Source organism: Zosterops lateralis (genome assembly GCF_965231275.1).
Source record: "Zosterops lateralis genome assembly, chromosome: 1".
NCBI classification, from domain to species: Eukaryota; Metazoa; Chordata; class Aves; order Passeriformes; family Zosteropidae; genus Zosterops; species Zosterops lateralis.
Genome location: NC_139762.1, coordinates 123,192,369 through 123,210,720, shown reverse-complemented (window position 1 = coordinate 123,210,720; position 18,352 = coordinate 123,192,369). Strand labels below are relative to the sequence as shown.

Genomic DNA, 18,352 nt, shown 5'->3' with positions numbered 1-18,352 from the left:
ATAAGTCCATTTTTAAGAGGTTTAATTAATGTCCTGAGAACTAAGGAAATGAACAATTTTTCTGACAAAGGAACAAAGCCCTCCTTAGGAAGAGGTTGTGGAATAGTTTAAAACACACCACATAAATGAGATGTGTGTTCATGGCTAGGATAAAATATTCTTTGATGTATTTTAACAACATGTTTGAGTCATAACTGGGAACTCTGATGAATAACAAAGCAACAGCTAGAAGAGGCCATGAGAAAAGGGAAGGAACACATGGCTGGCTGTGGCAAAGTACTAATTCTGCCTCTTGCTACAGCCAGCCTCCACCTGCCTGTTCCTGAGGGTCTTTCACCCAAGTGTAAACCTCTCCAAGGCAGTGGGACACTAAATCTGAGTATTATTTTCTTCTAATAGCACTGGTCCTACTGAGGTGGTGGTGTGATTTGCTCATGATGCTCAAACCTCAATTTCTTTTTGCAGTAAAGTACTGCTATGTTTGCTTCCCCTGGATGCAAATGCAAATTCCCTTGGATGAAGGCTACTTTGCAACATGAGTTACAGAAATACTGTCATAGACAAGACACAGATTTATCTGCTTGTTCTCTCTAGTGAACTAATATAGCAGGGGGAGATGGAGAGAAAAAAAAAATATGAGAGGGAAGAAATGCTCTCACCTCATGATTTTTTTTTTTTTTTTTTAATGTGAGACTGTTTCCCAGTTAATCAGACAGAGAAACAAAGTGAATGCTACCAAACCACATTTCTTGTAAAGTGGCAGGACAGTGATAACTTCATTCAACATGTGCCTGTGAAATCACAAACAACAGCATGTTCCAGATTGACAAACTGTCAAGATCCAAGATAAGTGTTTCTGTTAACACAGGGCAACATAAAAACATATTATTTGTATTATTTTTTCATCAAATAATCACAGGGGGCTTTTTGTATAAAGAAAAAGAAATCGAAGAACTTGGATGGGAAATCACAGTTTTCTCCTTTTAAGAGCGCTATATAAAGTATTACAGCTTTTATTTAGAAAAAAAATTGATTTTTGATTTTCTTGTTCACTTTCATAGTAATCTATTACATCTTTAAACCAGGGCCAAAGCAAATACTGATTTATTCATGGATCAATAAAAATCAGGTGCTCTTATAAATTTCATTGCCCTCTCATCTCCTTCTGTGGCTCAGTTAGCATTCCTAGTTTTTCACCAAATGAAGAAGAGTGTCTCAACACATCTGGCAGACCCAGGACCACCACCTACAACAACAGTTGATACTTTGTAAGACCTTCCATGGTTCACAAATCCAAAGTAATATGCAAATCATATCTATTATATGTGAAAAAAATAAATATATACGTATATAAATGGTAATGTATATATATGATTTATATATAATAATAATTCATGATGTTTTGGGCTTGAAGATAAGGAATGTGGTGTGATTCAGGCATCACACAGAAAGTAGGCAAAATAGCTTAACTTATTCATCAATGACTTGAACACTTGGATGGAGTGCCTCCTCAGTAAGTTTGCTGATGATACAAAGCTGGGAGGAGAGAAAAATACCCAGGTGCTGTGCAGCCATGAAGCAAGACCTGGAAAACAAGCTGAAGAGCTGGTCAGAGAAGAACCTAACAAAGTTCAACAAAGGCAGGTGTAGGGTCCTGCCCCTGAGCAGGAATAATCCCGTCCACCAGTACAGTCTGGGGGCTCACCTGCTGGGAAGCAACTCTGCAGAAAAGGTCCTGGGGGTTTTGGCAGACAACAAGCTGTTCATGAGCCAGCAGTGCCCTTGTGGCCAAGAGGGCCAGTGGTATCCTGGGGTGCATTAGGAAGAGCATTTCCAGCAAGTTGAGGGAGGTGATCCTGCCCCTCTGCTCAGTCCTGTGTCCAGTTGTGGGGCCCCCCAGTACAAGGGAGAAAGACATGGGGAGCTCCTGGAGCAGGTCCAGCAGAGAGCTACTGGGGGATTACTGGGGGACTGGAGCATCTCTCTTATGAGACAATAGTTTGAGACAGTCAAGCCTGTTCAGCCTTGAGAAGAAGCAAGTGAGAGATAAACCCATCAATGTCTATCAGTATCTGCAGGGAGGCTGTCAGGAGGATGTTTCCAGGCTCTGCTCAGTGGTGCCCAGTAATAGGACAAGAGGCAATGGGCAGAAACTGAGGCACAGGAAGTTCCATCTGAACATGAGGAAAGAACTTCTTTACTGTGCAGTGAGCACACATTGGAACAGATTGCCCAGAGAGGTTGTGGAGTCTCCCTCCCTAGAGATATTCAAGACCAGTATGGATACAATCCTGTACCACTTGCTCTAGGAAGACCTGCTTGAACAGGAAGATTGGATAACATGACCCAGGTCCTTTCCAACCTTACCCATTCTGGGATGCCTGCCCCCATAAAAACTATTCTATATCTGTAACTGGCCCTAAAATATACTTTGTTTCTATGATGATTTTCCCCAAACTTGTTCATCCACAGCAATAAAAACAAATAAGTAGCACACTACTTACATTTTCTTCTAGACCTGGGGAAGAAAATACATCTGCAGAAAGCGAAATAAGACAGTTTCAGAACCTGTAAGTTAGGGCACTCTGGGTTGCAATTGTGGCAATGAGCAGAAGTGGCTTTGTTTAATTCTCATTGAGTAAAGAATCTCAGGCAGAATTTCCTTTAGCATTGTGCTGAGGGATCTACAGCACAATGTAGATTGATCTAAATCTATAATAAAGATTTACACTCCAAAGTGCAAGATCTACCCTCACTTCAGTTTTGATACATAGGACATAGTTCAGTCACTGTGAATGCATACAATCAGTTTTCTAGGAATCACAGTAAACAAGACCATACAGGAATGACTCCTGCTTTTCAATGCAGTATTGCTTAAGTAAGCTTTTAAGATACCCTGTTCTGATCCACCCCAAGCTTGCTTCATTTGGAGGATCTGACAGATGTTTTTTCAAATCTCTATTGCTACTATTTCTTCCAAGAATTCTGATCTTATCTGAGCAAGACCATGCCCAACATGACAAATCATGAGCCTGCAGAGCAGATGTTGAATTCAAAAGTCACCTTTGATCAAGCAGTGTGGGTATTGTCAGGAAAAGTATAAGCCTTCTACAAGGACAAAGTTCATGTGTAACATCAGGGCCACAAGCCAAAAGATCAATCTTGTCTTTACTCCTCAGGGAACTGATTTCTCTTAATAGTAATCTTTGCTGCACTGAAGCTTAATTACAGGGCAAGTAGATTGCAACATCACTGAAGGAACACATACGGGTCATTAATTTCTCCATATAAAAGTTTATTGTTTACTCATTGCACAAGTTATTTTAAGGTAGCTGAATACATAGATACAAATATTTTCAGGAATGAAGATCTGGCTATTACCCATAGGACAATTTTACTTGCAGTCACTGTGACAACAGCTATTACAGGAAAATTTGTGAATCCTCAGCAACTCCAGACAGCCTGTATAAATGCTTTTAAGTCTGAACTATAAACAAGTCTCTGTTACTGAGTTACATCCAAACCATGGGAAATGCTGATGGCAGAGCATTTGCAGCCTCGCCCTGCTGTGCTTGCAGCCCAGGAGCTGGGGCTGCTGCCCTCCTTCCTGCCAGCACTGCCACACCAAAGGGAGCATGGAAAGCAACTGAGACACAGGATGCCCATGTATCTATTGGTGAACACACATATTGGATTTGTTTGTCCCTAAAACAATCTTTAATGATTTAGTGCTCCAAATTTTCATGGTCTTAGCCTCAACTTGTGTCACTGAGATCAACTACTGGCAGAGGGACAGAGCCAGGGCAGCATGAAAGCATATTCTTAGTGCTGTTATGTTCACTGACATGTGCAGTTTGTTCACTGTCTACTATTGTTCCCATGGCTTGTTGGGACCTGTTTCACATTAGGCTGCAAGTTGCTATGAGCAAAGTGTATTTGGCCATACCTACAGATCACTGGCTTGGGGCTTAATTGTTTTTATTATAAGTAATGCATAATAAAATTAGTCACATAACCCAAGAGAACAAATAGCACTAGGCAGTTTCTAAAAAAATTTCTGATGGGAATTATACCAACAGTCCAGCAAGTATTCAGTATGAGATAAATGAGAAAAATAAAAACATCTCATGCATCACTATCTATAAGCAAAGCTGTCTGTGACAAACTTGAACTGAACTCTGTTTCATGTGCAAAGACTTTACTTCTTTTCAATTAGAAAAAACTTTTCTAATTGTTAGCAGTTTTAAATAGAAGTTATCTATTCCACTTATGACCTGAATTGTACCTTTTCTCCCCCCCTAATATTTCAGTCTGAATATTTCAACCATTTCTGAGAATGAGGTTGGGACAAGAAAACCCTGCTGGCTGGTCCCATATGAAAATATTTTAATATAATTCAGAGTTTTACAATTCAAAAGAAAACACCATGCTTTTTATCTTGATCAGGAACACAAATCAAAGAGTTCTGCTAGGAAATATTTAGAGAAATTTTGATGAAACCTGTGTGCACTGAATATTCTTTGAATGTGTTTGTTCAATATATATTATTATTGTTAGAGAATTTAACCAGGGAAAATGAGTCATGAATGTTTTGGCTGTTGACAAAGGTATACACCCCTTGCTAATGATCAAAAATTAGGAGGATCCAAAGCACATTGTTAGAGCTGGTATGTTATTGTGATTTGTATTCTAGTGATGAAGATATTGCTCACTGCAGGGGGTTTGGATTAGATGACCTTTAAAGGTCCCATCCAACACAAACCATTCTGTGATTCTATGAGTAAAGTGCATGTTAACAAGATCAAGCTAACCCACAATCCTATAATACAAAATTAAATATATTTATTTTTTTCTTTTTCACAGAAGTTATTTCATATTCACAAACTTACTGAAAAATGTGGGATAATCAATTTTTTTCAAGCAAAATGTAGTCAAGCTCCAACCTGATGGAGCTAGCTAGCATAGTGGGTAATCTGAAAGTATACTACAATCATGAAAAAAACCCCAATATACCTGTCCTCTGGTCTCATGTTCAAAATTGAAGGCATTTCCAGTCCCTAGAAGAGCTCTGCTATTTCTGTAGTAAAATTAGCAACAGTTAATGGATTTTATAAATTGCTGTTTATGAACTTTAATACCTTGTTTCTTGTAGCTCTGTCCCAATCAAATCTATGACTAAAACCAATCACATCTGTCAACATCTCATCCTATCTGACTCCTCCTCAGTAGCACACAACACTCAGAGGGCTGAATATAAAGACTGGGGCTGCACCTATGACATTAAATGAAGTGTGAGCAACACCACAGTTTACATCCAAACCACTGAACCTTTTTTCCTTCCCATACCCTGTGCTATATCTTTCTGCACCTGAACAGAGAGTTTTTGGCATGGGTCTATAAATATTAAGAATTAAACATGTTAAATGACACTGGGTGGTCCATTAGCCCAAGCTTGGGCCATGCTAAGTGTGCTGATAACAGAGGTAGCCACATACTCAAATTTAGCTCTCTTTCCTGTGCACATCTTCACTCCTAACATTTGTCATCAGTATGTTAAAGTTGCCACAGAAACTGACTTTATTTCTCATGGTAGCTGAGCTTAAACACAAGAAGCCTGCATGCTTTAGACTGGAGTGGGAAAAGAAAGACACAAGGGCAGTATATACATAGTAAGACAAAGTATACATATATTTATATTTTATTTTTATTTTTGTACTTTTGTGTTATTTGCACCAAGGTTTCACTTGCTTTGGAAAAATAATGGTCCTGATTTTGATCTTACTAAATATGCAGGTTTGTGCATGGCAATGACATAAAACATCAAGATTATAATTTCTAAAGTTTATATAAGACTATTTCTAGACATGTTAGTGAAAATGGTAGGGGTACAGTAAAAGCAAAATCATAATCTCAAGAAGAATGGCAGAAGACACACAGAGAAATCTGAATTCAGTTCTAAATGATGAATGACAAAGATCATCAGAGTTCTAGATAATACATTTTTAAACATAATTCAATTCATGAAAAATATTATGAACCGTCCAGTTTACATGGTCTGTCATTCTGGAGAGATGAGACAGTGGCGATACTTTGGGTTTATGTTTGTTTGCTGTAAAATTTACTGCTGAAAGCTTGAGAAAGACACAATGAGTCCATGGTCAAGCTGTGACAGAATTGGATCAAGATCAAACAGTACCTTAGAGAGATTTCAGGTGAAATCTCAAAGCCTCTTTAAATACATCTCCAGCAACAATTTTATCAATCTTTTATTATCTGCAATTTTTTTTCTGCCATTGCTTCACGGTGTTTGGAGAACTGAGTAGAGGCGATAACTGGACTAAATGCTAGCAAAACAAATACAAAACAAAAATGACCCAGAGTCCTCCAGGGGAGACAGGCCACAGGAAATGCAGAATATTATCTTTATTCCTTAACTTAGCAATTCCTCCTCAATGTGGGGAATATTAAAGGTAAGGAGGCTTTCAGAAAGCTGTGAAAGCAGGCCCCAAAAACGGAAGGAGCAGAATAACTTGGAATTAGCTTCAACTGCAAAGTTTTAAAGTAGGAAAAGATACAATGATACAGTAAGCAAGGACAGGAAATAATAGTTTGAGTTTTAAGGCTTGGCTAGAATAGACCTTAAGATTGCAGAAAAATATGGAATATTGTTTATTGTTAATAGAAAGCATACAAGCAAGCATTGTTTGAAGCAAGTGTATGTGTGCTTTCAGTGATTGGCTAGAACAATTGTCTGTAAGCTTTAGCAATATCCTGTTGGCCAGAAAGTTTTTTAAATGACCTGTAACAAAGAAATCTTCAGCTGCTGCTGACAGACATGAGCTGTTGCCATCTTTCAATTGTCTCAACCCCTGTCATGAGGCTGATGTCGCAATAAAGGCCCAAAGGAACATCTCCCAGTGGTCCTGCTCGTGCAAAACCTCTAACACAATCAACATATTCTGTTGAAGACAGTGAGGCTTTCCAGCTTTTATTGCATTTGTTTTAATAAAGACAGATTCCTCCTTTTAAAAAATCATTTTCATGAGTCACTGTAGACTTTGAAATTCAAGTACTGTCTGCCAAAGAGTCAGGATGCACAGGCTCAGATACATGTCTCCACAGAACTAACTTTTTATCTTATGCTCTGATATTTATAGGGAAAAAGTCAGGACATTTTCAGAACTTCTGTTTCTCCTATGGGGCCAACTGCAGAAGAGCTGAGAAACTCAGCAGTGATTCCTTCGGACATTGTGCTGTCTTTGCAAAGGGGAACACCCAAAAACATAGCTCATGATTGAGTCCAAATTCATTGTGTCAACAGCAAGACCTTCTTATTTTTAGAGCTTTTTTGGCTGGATTTTCTTATACTTCTAGGAAATTCTGAAGATCAGAAAAAATAATAACTCCATATGCAAAGGATATTTGTCTGACTTTAAAAATATTCTAGGGAATTTAAAATGTTTAATGCTGTTAATATTAACAGCAAATTATAATATTATTAACTTCCCACATAATATTCAGTGCTAAGATAGAAAAGATGCTGTGTCATTGGGCAGGTTTATTGTTATCATAAAAAAACACATGTAATGATATGCAGAATTTTGAACACCACAATTTACTCACCTTGATTTAGGATAAGACTGAAGCATATATTCATTAGGACAAAGCTTGAATGATTTACTGATTGGCACTTCATTAAATTTGAGGAGAACCAGCCTTTTTCATTTTTTTTTTTTTTTTTCAGATTCAAGAACTGTGGTATCAAAATTGCTTCCTTTTCCTTTCAGCTGAAAGGAAGAGAAATCAGGTAGGAGTTAGTACTCTCCTAGTTCATACAAACCATGAATGAAAATATAAGCTTAATTTATGCTGTAAAATCCATCCAAACACATGCAAAGAACCTCTGTGAGTATCTTGTTCTCCCTTGTTTTCCTCTCCTTTTCCCCCCCCCAAAAAAATCCTCTGAAGATGGTGATGATTTGGCGAAGGCTTTAAGTTCCCCATCTGCTTCAGCCTTTTCTTTCTATCTCAGAGCAGAATTGCTAAGGTAACTTTCAATGCCAGACTGATGCTCCCTGAGGGTGCTCTGACAGTGCACGTGTGACTAAATGACACATCTCACACTGCACATTTCAAACTGTGAGAACTAGAGGGATTTAATAACATTTAGTCCTCCTCTTCTGTTTGCACCTTCTCTCTAGCCTTCTTTTCAACTCACAAACCTATGCAGAATTGATGGATTGCATAATATTGCTGAGGAGTATGCCCATTGTTTTAGCAAAGGAAAAGCTATTTTTCAAGGCACTCATCCAGAAATCTGGCTGATCACAATAGCAATCTAGGTCCCTTAGGGCATTTCCCTTTTCTTCTAGGTAAGATATGACACTGGAGAATCTGTAATTAAAACAAAACAAAACAAAACCAACAAACAAACAAACAAAAAAGCCAAACTCCACATATGCAAAAACAAAGCAAACAGACACTGGAATATTTTGCTTTTGTCACTCATTATGTCCCTGAATAGGGTATGATGAGTATGCTGAAGAGAGCAACTGGATGCTTGACTAGCTCTGGTCGTCCTGAATTTCAGTCTTAATTCAATTCAGGAGTGTACCTCTGAGATGAATTTTCTGATCATCCTCACTTACCAGTTAGATTCACACAGGGAACAGGCTCTGAACACTCACATGAAATTTCTTTTACATGAGACCAAACCTAGAGTGGGGCCCCAATACCTTCTCCTCCAAAGCCTAAAATATTTGGTCCACAGCCTGTAAAGGTGTAAAGTAAACTTCCCCTGAAGTCCATCTGGTGTCAGTGTCAGACCTTAGCACACATTCATTTGCTCTCCAAATGCTTCTGTAGTGCTGTAGTGATTGGCATTATGGAATACTGCCTCTGTGGCCACATTAGGATACAGTTTGTGCACACAGGCATGAAATCTATTTGTGCAAATAAGAAAGACTTTTGCCCACAACCATTCTGGGAAATCAGGCTCAGCAAGTGCTCTTTCTGTGACACAGTTACTCTGCAACTGCTGCAGGTCAGTATTTCAAAGAGAGACTATAGATGAAATCAGTAAATGCAGAAACTTGGAGTGTTTAATCCCTTAAGATTTAAAGACCATTTTTAATTTGTAAATAAAGATGTGTCTAACAAAAATTACTGTTCTGAGATATTCAAAATTTGTTACAATCTTCGCTGTTCTTATATTAGCATACTTACACCTATCTATAGTTTCAGAGTGATGAACCATCAATCCAGTTGATTAAAAAGACTATTTATATACCCATTTTTACTGTGCTTCTATATGCCTGTAGAGGAAAAATCACAGCAAATTCCTAAAAAACCTGATCAAAGTCTCCAGAAGCAGTAAAATCTTAGTTTATTGCCAAGATGTATGAACCCAGACATGATGAACCTCAAGAACAGCATTGGGGGCAAGTATGAAGTTGTATGAACCTATGAAAATGATCAGAGAAATCTGGATAAATTACTCTACAAAAGCATCAGTATTACATTACACAAAGAAAGCGTAGTTTGGCAGAAGCAAGTATTTCTGCATTTAGAAGCAACTGGAATATGTACATGTGAGTTGCTTAAAAAGTTGCAGTTACAATACTTGTGTCATATTACAGATATTTTTGTGAATAAGGAAGTATAGTTGTGCTCTGTTTCTTAAACAAATATATGAAAACTAGATTAAAAATGGAGTCCATATTTTCACTGTCTTTGGGGACCACAGAGGTAAGAGCTGAAAATAGCTACTATCAGGAAAAGTTTTGTTAAAACCCATCGCTCCTTGTGAAGAACAGAAACAGAAGATAAAGGAGTAGAACAGCATATCAATGTGCACAGCTATTAGGAAGAGTTTTTTTACTCAGGAAAATGTGTGAGGAAAAGGTGTTGCTCTGTTGCAGTTTTCTCAGAGATGTAAAGCCCTAGATTTTAAGCAAAAAAAAAATTATGGAGCAAGCAGATATTGTACTGTAGAAATGAACTTGTGCTTATAGGAGGTAGAAGAGGGAGGAACATATTAGGTCTTCTTCAATCCAAATATGCTGTTCTTTCCTTGCTGAAATTTTGTAAAATAGGTCCATAGATACTGATCACCGCTTCAGAGTCAAAGCTGCAAAATCCAACAAAGTACAGTGTCAGCTACAGCCAGGGGGTAGTTTACAAGAGAAGAAATATGGTTTAATGTGACTGGTTTCTCAGATATTTTTCAGAAGGGTACACTGAATTTTTTTCAAAAGAGCTCTAAAATATGAAGAAAGACCAGAAGATTGAACTACAGTTTTAAGGATTCTTTAATTATCTTGTTTCAGACATTTCAAACTCCTGACAAAGGCTACTCTGAGAACAGTAAAGTCCCATATTAATATATTTTTCTGACAAGTACTGTAGGCTGATGCCGGAGATTAAGTTAAACTAACCTATGTTAGTGTCTTTAGAATATTCCTTTTCCCTCAGTGATGTCATAGTAGATACATCGGTTGATGTATAGAATAAAACAAGGTGATTATTCAGACTTCTGTGGTTTCAATATTAGGTTGGAACACAGTTTCAGTGGCAAATGCTGCTGGATACAATAGTGCTTTTATCTAGATGAAGAAGAGGACTCCTAAGACTGCAAGAGGTCCTCAAAGAAGAAAAAAATCTTCATATTTTCAGACATATCATATTCATCTTTTTGATTGCACTCTAAGGTTCATTAAATGTGGTCAGGCCCTACATTTAGCCCAGGAGTCCATGAAGTCAGTTATACAAGACAGCAGTCAGGCCCTAGGCACCAGAAAGCAGATCAACTCTACATCCTGAACCTTGCCAGCTGCCTTTGTTCTCCCTCTCCCACTTTATTAGGGCTTTGTTTACACGGAGGTATGCCATAGGGAGTGCATCTTTTCTTAAAATTATATTTAATAGAGTAAAATGATTAAATAGCCTTTTGGTGAAGATGACTTGGACTGAAATTCATATATATTGACTGATCAGGATTAGGGGTTCCAAATGAAATGGGTGAAACATTGTGAAATGCTCCAAGATGACTTGAAATATTAACTAAGAATTCACACTGAAGTCAGCGTTCCCTGATAATGAAAGACATCAGTCTGTGGGTAAAAGGAAAAGCAGAAAGCTTGGAGCCTTTTTCTTGCAACATCTTATTGCTTTTTAGGTTAAATGCTTGTACTACAATATCCTAAGTTTATAATGGCATTCTAGAAGGAGAGCTGTCAGAAAAACTAAGACCACTTGCTTGTCCAATGACAATATGTTTTGTTGAAAAGCTTTTTAGTAGATAAATGGTATCTCTTCTGGCAATACCATAATTGTGTGTCCCACAAATAGTACTTGGTCCTTCAAGGCTCCAGCATGGTAAATCCTGGTGATGCATTTCCTCTTAAAACACGTCAATAGTCCAAAGCAGAGAAAAAAATCCACCATTTTATCAAACATATAATTAGAAATAAATACGGGATTTCAGAGACTACCAGAATATTTACATGTAAAAATCAATTTAATCATGAACACAGAAACCCATATTATTTATACTAGACATCAGTGATTAGTAGAGTTAAAACTTACTGAAGTAATATTTCAGGTGATGCTTCAATTGGCCATGCAATGACATTATTACCCCTGAAGGTATTCAAAAGACACATAGATGTGGCACTTAGGGACACAGTTTAGGGCTGGGTTAGTGATTGGTCTTGGTGATCTTGAGGTTCTATCTCAACCTAATGATTCTGTGATTCCACTACCATAATGGCTTTGTAAAGGCAACCATTCCAAATGCTCCTTTCTGAATTTCACTCTGACCAGGGTCCACAGTTGGGACTATTTGTCTTGGGTAAAAAAAAACCCCAAATCAACAAACAAACTCAAACATTTTTCTCTTTGGATTTGTTCCTTGTGGAACAATTTTTGCAAGGGCAATTGTGAGTAGCAGAGGGATACTCTCAGCACTGTGGCACAGCAGCCCTCCTGATGGGGTACAGGGGCACCTTGGAGCTCCCTGATAAAATGGTGCACAGCTGAAGAATCAGCACCAGAGGCTTTGCAGATGGAGCATTAGAGATCATGATATTTGCCACAAAAGTATTACCAGAGCTAATTGCAATGCAGTTCCTCTCCAGTGACCTCCACAAGGCTTTTTTACCCTGCTAAGGAAAAAAAAATTACTCTTCATTCATATCAAAGAAGACGGATCCTTTTCATTTCCAATTCTACGCATTTTCTATGTTCATTGTTTAAAACTGGTCATCCACCACCAGTATATTAATAAAAACTGATTAATCATATCAATCTAGCTGCTGGCTTGTTTATGAGGTTTATTATTTACACGATAGGAAATTAAATTTTGCATAGTGAGTAAAATCAGATTGTTACAATTCCAGTCACTAATTGTATTTCACTTGTAATTTTCATACTGTCAAACATATATTCCAGTTTGCAATTAGTTTAACAGATTTTGTTTATTCCATCATATCAAGTTTCCTCCTAATTATAAAAAATGTTTAGGTTTCCTCATCTGAATACTATAATTTCATGATCGGATTATGATTACAATGCTGATAATGCTTTCCAAGGGAACGTTTAATTATTTGGGGTAGACTGAACCAAGTTTTCTGGAAGAAAAAGAGAACAGAGAACACAATATCCTTACTTGATATTTTGGTGTCATTATGGACTTCACTCACTTTTTCAAACTGCAGGTGCAAAACATGCCTGCTCACCTATAGCCTGGATCTTCCATAAGCAAAAAGAGAAATTTAACTGGATAACCAGCCCCACACACAAGTCCCTTCCTACATACATCTGCAGTATCTCACACCCAATCACATCTATCTAAGTCTACTTGGAAAATTACTTCCCTTCTCGCATTGCCTATGCAAGCAGGGGAAAATGAAGCTATAAATGTCCCTTACCCCAGGAGTTTGGCCACATAATATGCACTTCCTATTTAACTGCCCACATTCTCCATTTGAATATGAACTGTCACTCTCTTACATTAAGAGGTAATCTAAGGTTTGTAGAGATATAATCCAAAAGCAAAATATTAAGGATATTTAATGAAGCCCCATCCTCAAAACATAATGAAAATTGTTCAGATTAAAAAAATTAAGTGAAAACTTTGAAAATATTTCAGGCTGTACAATATTAAAATTAATACAGCTGAGCAGAATAAATTCAGTTAGGAGCTTGACTATTTTTGTTTAATGCCAGAATAGCAGATCCTGATAGAGATTCCTATCTTTATAAACTGTATTTATATTTCATCCAGTCACTTTTGCCTGATTCACAAATAATTTTTAAAATCTAATTTTAAAATGTTAGACACAGTACTAAAAATTGAATAGTTCAGGCACATAATTTGGAAAACTGAGACGTAAGACTTCTGGATGGAGAGATTGTCACTTCAGTGGTTTTTTTTTGTCATTTGGCTAAATCAGATCCAGACAATGTAAGTATCACCAGCTGGGAAGAAGAATAACAATAATACATTTTTAAAATCTTCAAAGAAACACATTTCAGTATGCACTGATTTGTACTGGCACTTAAATGCACAAATGAGGCCGGTGGAACTAAATATTCATATGGGGTCATCCTGAAACTTGCAAAAGCATGGAGAAGCCTCCACTGAAGCAGTTCAACTTCTTCTGAAAGACAGTAGAGAACTCCGGCCAAGTTTTGTAAGGGATGAGTGAAACAGTCAGAGTAATTGAATCTTTTCTCCAACAAAAAACCCATGATGGCTTGTAACCCAGTATTACTGCATCAGGCCATATGTGCTGGATCATTAAAGGCAGTTAAAGTAAACAGATGAGCAGGAAATCCAGTCTGGCTTTAAGAATCTAGAGTGCAATCAGCTACTTCCACAAACTTAGTGAAGTGACCCAGAGATCAGCAATTAGAACAATGAAAAATGTTTATGCATTTTACCCATAAATTGTCTTTCACTGAATGCTTGGGGCATGCAAATAAAATGCTTTGCTTGTCCATTTGTGACTTTGGGAGAACAAGTATTCTTAATCCATAATACATATATATTTTTAGATGTGTTCTTTAAAAAACTTAATACATTTTTAAGGAAATAGCAGCCAGTACTGAAACAAATAGGGCAATATAGACATGCAGTACCAAAATCAATTGTAAAAATACTAGCTGAGATGAAAATTGAACCCTTGCTGGTCTGGATCGAAAATTCTTCTGAGGGGATCAAGTATAACCTGAGTTTGTTACCTCTGAAAATCCAGTCAGCTTGAACATGACACAATTTGGAACAGCCAGCATTTGACAGAAGAGGAAGGAGGTTCTCCCTACATCCAGGTCCCCTGACAGTCAGAGGCTCTTTCAGGCTTAAGTGCTGATCCTGCAGGAGAAGGCACCTTAGGAGAGCTGAGGTTCACAACAGCCTTCACAGGCTGATCATAAACCACAGAACCACATAGATCAGCCTTAAAACGTGGCATTAAGAACTTGGTGGAAAAAAAAGAGAAAAGTTTGCGGTTTTTTAAAAATAATTTAATTTAAAATTTTGAAGCTCCTTAAAAATCTCTTCATTTTGGGTCCCATCCTCTTCCTCACACAGCTTTGGGAGTAATATCCTCACTTTCTTCTCTGCAACCACTAAAATCCTCCTGAGAACCCTGGATACTGCTCTTATTTCAGGACATACCTGCAGTGACAGCTCTTAAAGATCTTTTACCAAATGACTAAGCACAGGCTTATATTTTATTACAGCATAGAGTATTAATGAAAATCAAGAAATATCTGTATTCTGTTTTTCAGTGTTTTTTTAAAAAACAGATATTAATAAAAGAAATGTATTAATTAATGGAAGAAGCACAATTTTTGCTTGATTTAAGATACATTTAGTCAGCCAACATATCTAGGTAATTGATATCCAGAATGAACAGTCTTGTTCAAATAGTCTGCTGAAATCAGAACAAAGCATCTAAGTCTGAGCCAAAACTGAACATTCTCAGAAGAAACAGGAACAAAGTGGGTTATTTGCAAGGCAGATGTTATATATCGGTAGTTTTAACTCATTGTAATTTATTTTGTCTGGAAGCAAGCCTGCCATTTTCATACAGCTCTTTGGGGTTTTTTTACCAGTTTTATGCCACTGGGTAGTATTTACTGATGAAATGCAGTCAGAAGCGCTTTCTGTGTAATTGCACTTTCAGTGAAGCAGTCAGATCCTCTTCTTCAGCACTTGCTTGCTCTCACACCCACATATTCTTATTCGTATGCAGTGTCTTATCTCTTGCTGTCTGGCCTGTGAGTTATGTGTCTGCTTTTATGTTTTCTGCCAGTGTTTGCTCATCACTGGTTGGTCATTTTTCACCTCCTGAGTTACACAGTCATCACTGTTACCACTTGTACTTCCATGATAGAAAATGAAAAGTATGTGTCTTCAGTATTTAACCCTGTTTGTGCTAAAAGAGGCTGAGGACTATTCTAATCACAACATTTTTTTTTTTTTTCTTCCTAATCAAGGTCAATCTAAAGCTGAAAAACTAGTACCGTTTCTGCAGTGTACTGTTACTAAAAATATCAGAGTAAGCAACAGTCTTGGCCTCTGTCTGTGAAATACTGGGCCATAACAGACCACTGTGAGGTTAAGTCTGCTCTCCCATATTACAGTGCACAGAAGGCTGGGTGGGGGAGAGACAAATTAAATGGAGATGCACACAAGTGTGTGTGAATTAGAGAACACTGCAGGGCAGCAAATGGCTTCCTGAAAGCAGCAAGAAGCACTTAATCAGAGGGACCATGTGAGTGGCAGGAATTACTTGCTCCCTTAGCTGGGAGATGTGACAGCATCTGCTCCAATGCTGCTTTTAAATCACCATAAACACCCCCCATTCTCTGCCATGCAGCACTGAGAATCAGATACTGGTGGAGTCACTGCCTTCCTGGTATTGCTGCCAAAAATACTTCAAGGGCATGTATGAAGAGAGAAAAAAACCCCAGCAGTTTGCTTTTCAGACTGAATTACCAGCACCAAAACGCATGCATTTTAATGAAAATTCTGTTCGCATAGCAAAGTGTTCAAGAAATTGAAATACATATGGGATTTCCAGTGGTATATCCTAAGAGGTTTCCTCTATTTCTTGTGACTTTCATTAATAAATTAATTGCTGACAAATTTATCACACATTGTATGCACAGATCTTCAATCGTCTTTGGCTGTGAATTTCTCTAGAGGACTTTGCTCTTGACAATACAAAAAAGTCTCTAGGCATGCCAGAAATAGTAACTTCATGCAGATTCCTTGGCCCCAGTTGAAAGTCAACAGAAAGAAAAACAGTTCACCATTTGCTAATAAAACATCAGTATTGCTTACAAAGGACAAAACAGACTTAAATAACTACTTATTTATGAAATGCTGAATCATGGAACCAGATATGCCGGAAACCTTGCCAGGATTTCCCATCCTGTTTAGGTTTTTTTTTTTTTTTTTTTTTTTTTTTTTTTTTTTTTTTTTTTTTTTTTTTTTTTTTTTTTTTTTTTTTTAACTGAAAATGGATTGAGAGAAATGAATGCATTCTCCAGATCACTGACTCTTTGGCAGCAGTTACTAGAAAAAGATTGACCACATGAGAACAAACCTATCTCCATCTGGGAAATGGGTTCCATGCATTCCATGCCCATGGCAGGAGGGTTGGAATCACATGGACTTTAATGTCCCTTCCAGCCTAAACCATTGTATGACTGTATGAAATGATAGTTTGACAGCCAACTTTGCACAGCAAACTCCTGTGGCCAGACACAGGTGGGACAGCCTCCAGAAGCATGAGGCTATCTGACCTGACCCCAGGCTCCAGCCACACCCTTCCAGGGGGAACTCTGAAGGGAAGGAAATCCCCCCTTGCCCAGCCAGGGAACTGGCAGCCTGTTAACATGGGTGAAGCTGAGCTGATCTGAGGCACAATTGCATGGTCAACCACCACGACAAAGCTGCCCAGTCCTCACAGAGCTACAGGTTTAGTAAGGTACATGATGGAAATCATGGCTCCTTATTTCCAGCACACACTTAAGGAAAAACAGCTCCTGAGGCAATGTCAGAGGAATGCCATATAGGACAACTTCTGAAGCACCTCCAGGTGAAGATTAAAAAAGAACAAAAGCAGAAAAATAAGTCAAAAGTTGCTTTTCTGCATATTGGAGCTAAATCACAAGTCACTCAGCAACTTGTTTCTCAGGAAGTCTCTGAGAACAACCAGGGAATTTGCTGCTGGGAAGTATAAAAGGTAACATATTCACAACTATGGTTACCATTCCTGAAATGGCTGCAGAGCCATGGTCTGTAACCCCTGTGTATTCAGTGCTGAAACTGCCCTTTCTTTCCTGAGAGCTAGGATTACGGTGAGAATGTTCAGGCAAATACTGGCTGGTCTGAATTAAAGACCAATGATACAATCTTGCATGTGTGTGGCCAGAATGGCATAGGCTAATTGAAGATTTATCAAGTCTGAGGGTTGGCCTGCAACTTCTCAGAGTGGCTTAATAATAGCAAGACAACTTCTCTGGACATGCTTTGTAAAACAAAAGGCTTTAATAATGACAAAAATAACAAACATCATCAGACAAAGAAATATCAATTGAACACAGTGCAGAGAACACTCATAGACTAGCTAAGGAAGTCCAAAAAAGCCCTTGAGCTCCTCTGTGCAGTCTTTTTAGTACTCAATGGTTTAGGTGGGATATTCGGCACCGTGACCAATGAAATTGGCAACAGTCTTTGAGGTACATTTCCAAAGCCCAATCAGTGCTCCTGTGCAGTCTCTTGGCTAATTACAATGAGAAGGTTATGGAAAATTCTAATTTTACTTCCTTACACGTTCAGAGGTAAACTGAAACTATTTTCCTTATATAGAATCATGTGCTTGGGTGTGGAAATGCACTGCAACAGAGCAACACTGTAGAAATGAACATGCAAAAATCCATTGTAATTTTCTGCAGTGTGCAGCAGTTAAGTATTCATTCCCAACCTTGTGAGCCTGAAAATGTAGTGGAATCCCAGTTGAATAAAAGAGCTGTTGTAGAGCATGGAACAGTACCTTGTACTGTTTTAGAATGTAGCTGTGTGGCTAAACAGTGCTGCTGGTGGGACCCTCTTTTATAGAACCAAAACAAAGGGCTGTGAGTAACCTGTGGACAAGGCACCTTGAGTTTTGTGCAAGTGACCTGTGCTGCCAACACTCCTCTGAGCAGGGACTCATTTTTAACTGTATGGAGAGAGGAGTTCCCTAAATAAGGCTTGCTCCTTGCAAGCAGACCCACCTGAAAATGTATGAATCATGGGGTTTACAGAGCAAAAGTCTAGACAAATCTAGGAATT

General features: G+C 38.1%; 1 long non-coding RNA gene across 14 annotated transcripts in view; it reads right to left on the bottom strand.

The window, feature by feature from the left end:
* Positions 1 to 4,859: 4,859 nt before the first annotated feature.
* Positions 4,860 to 18,352, bottom strand: part of LOC310918665 — a 43,615-nt gene continuing 30,122 nt past the window's right edge. For 9 of the 14 annotated variants that reach the window (XR_014591714.1, XR_014591715.1, XR_014591716.1 and 6 more), the window contains 2 exons: positions 7,624 to 7,787; positions 5,704 to 6,344 (listed from right to left, as the gene is read on the bottom strand). This is a non-coding gene — a long non-coding RNA (uncharacterized lncRNA). Of the gene's footprint in view, positions 5,078 to 5,703; positions 6,345 to 6,799; positions 6,941 to 7,623; positions 7,788 to 9,225; positions 9,315 to 12,106; positions 12,165 to 18,352 lie in introns of those variants that run through there. The other 5 variants (XR_014591710.1, XR_014591709.1, XR_014591711.1 and 2 more) reach the window with 5 other exon arrangements.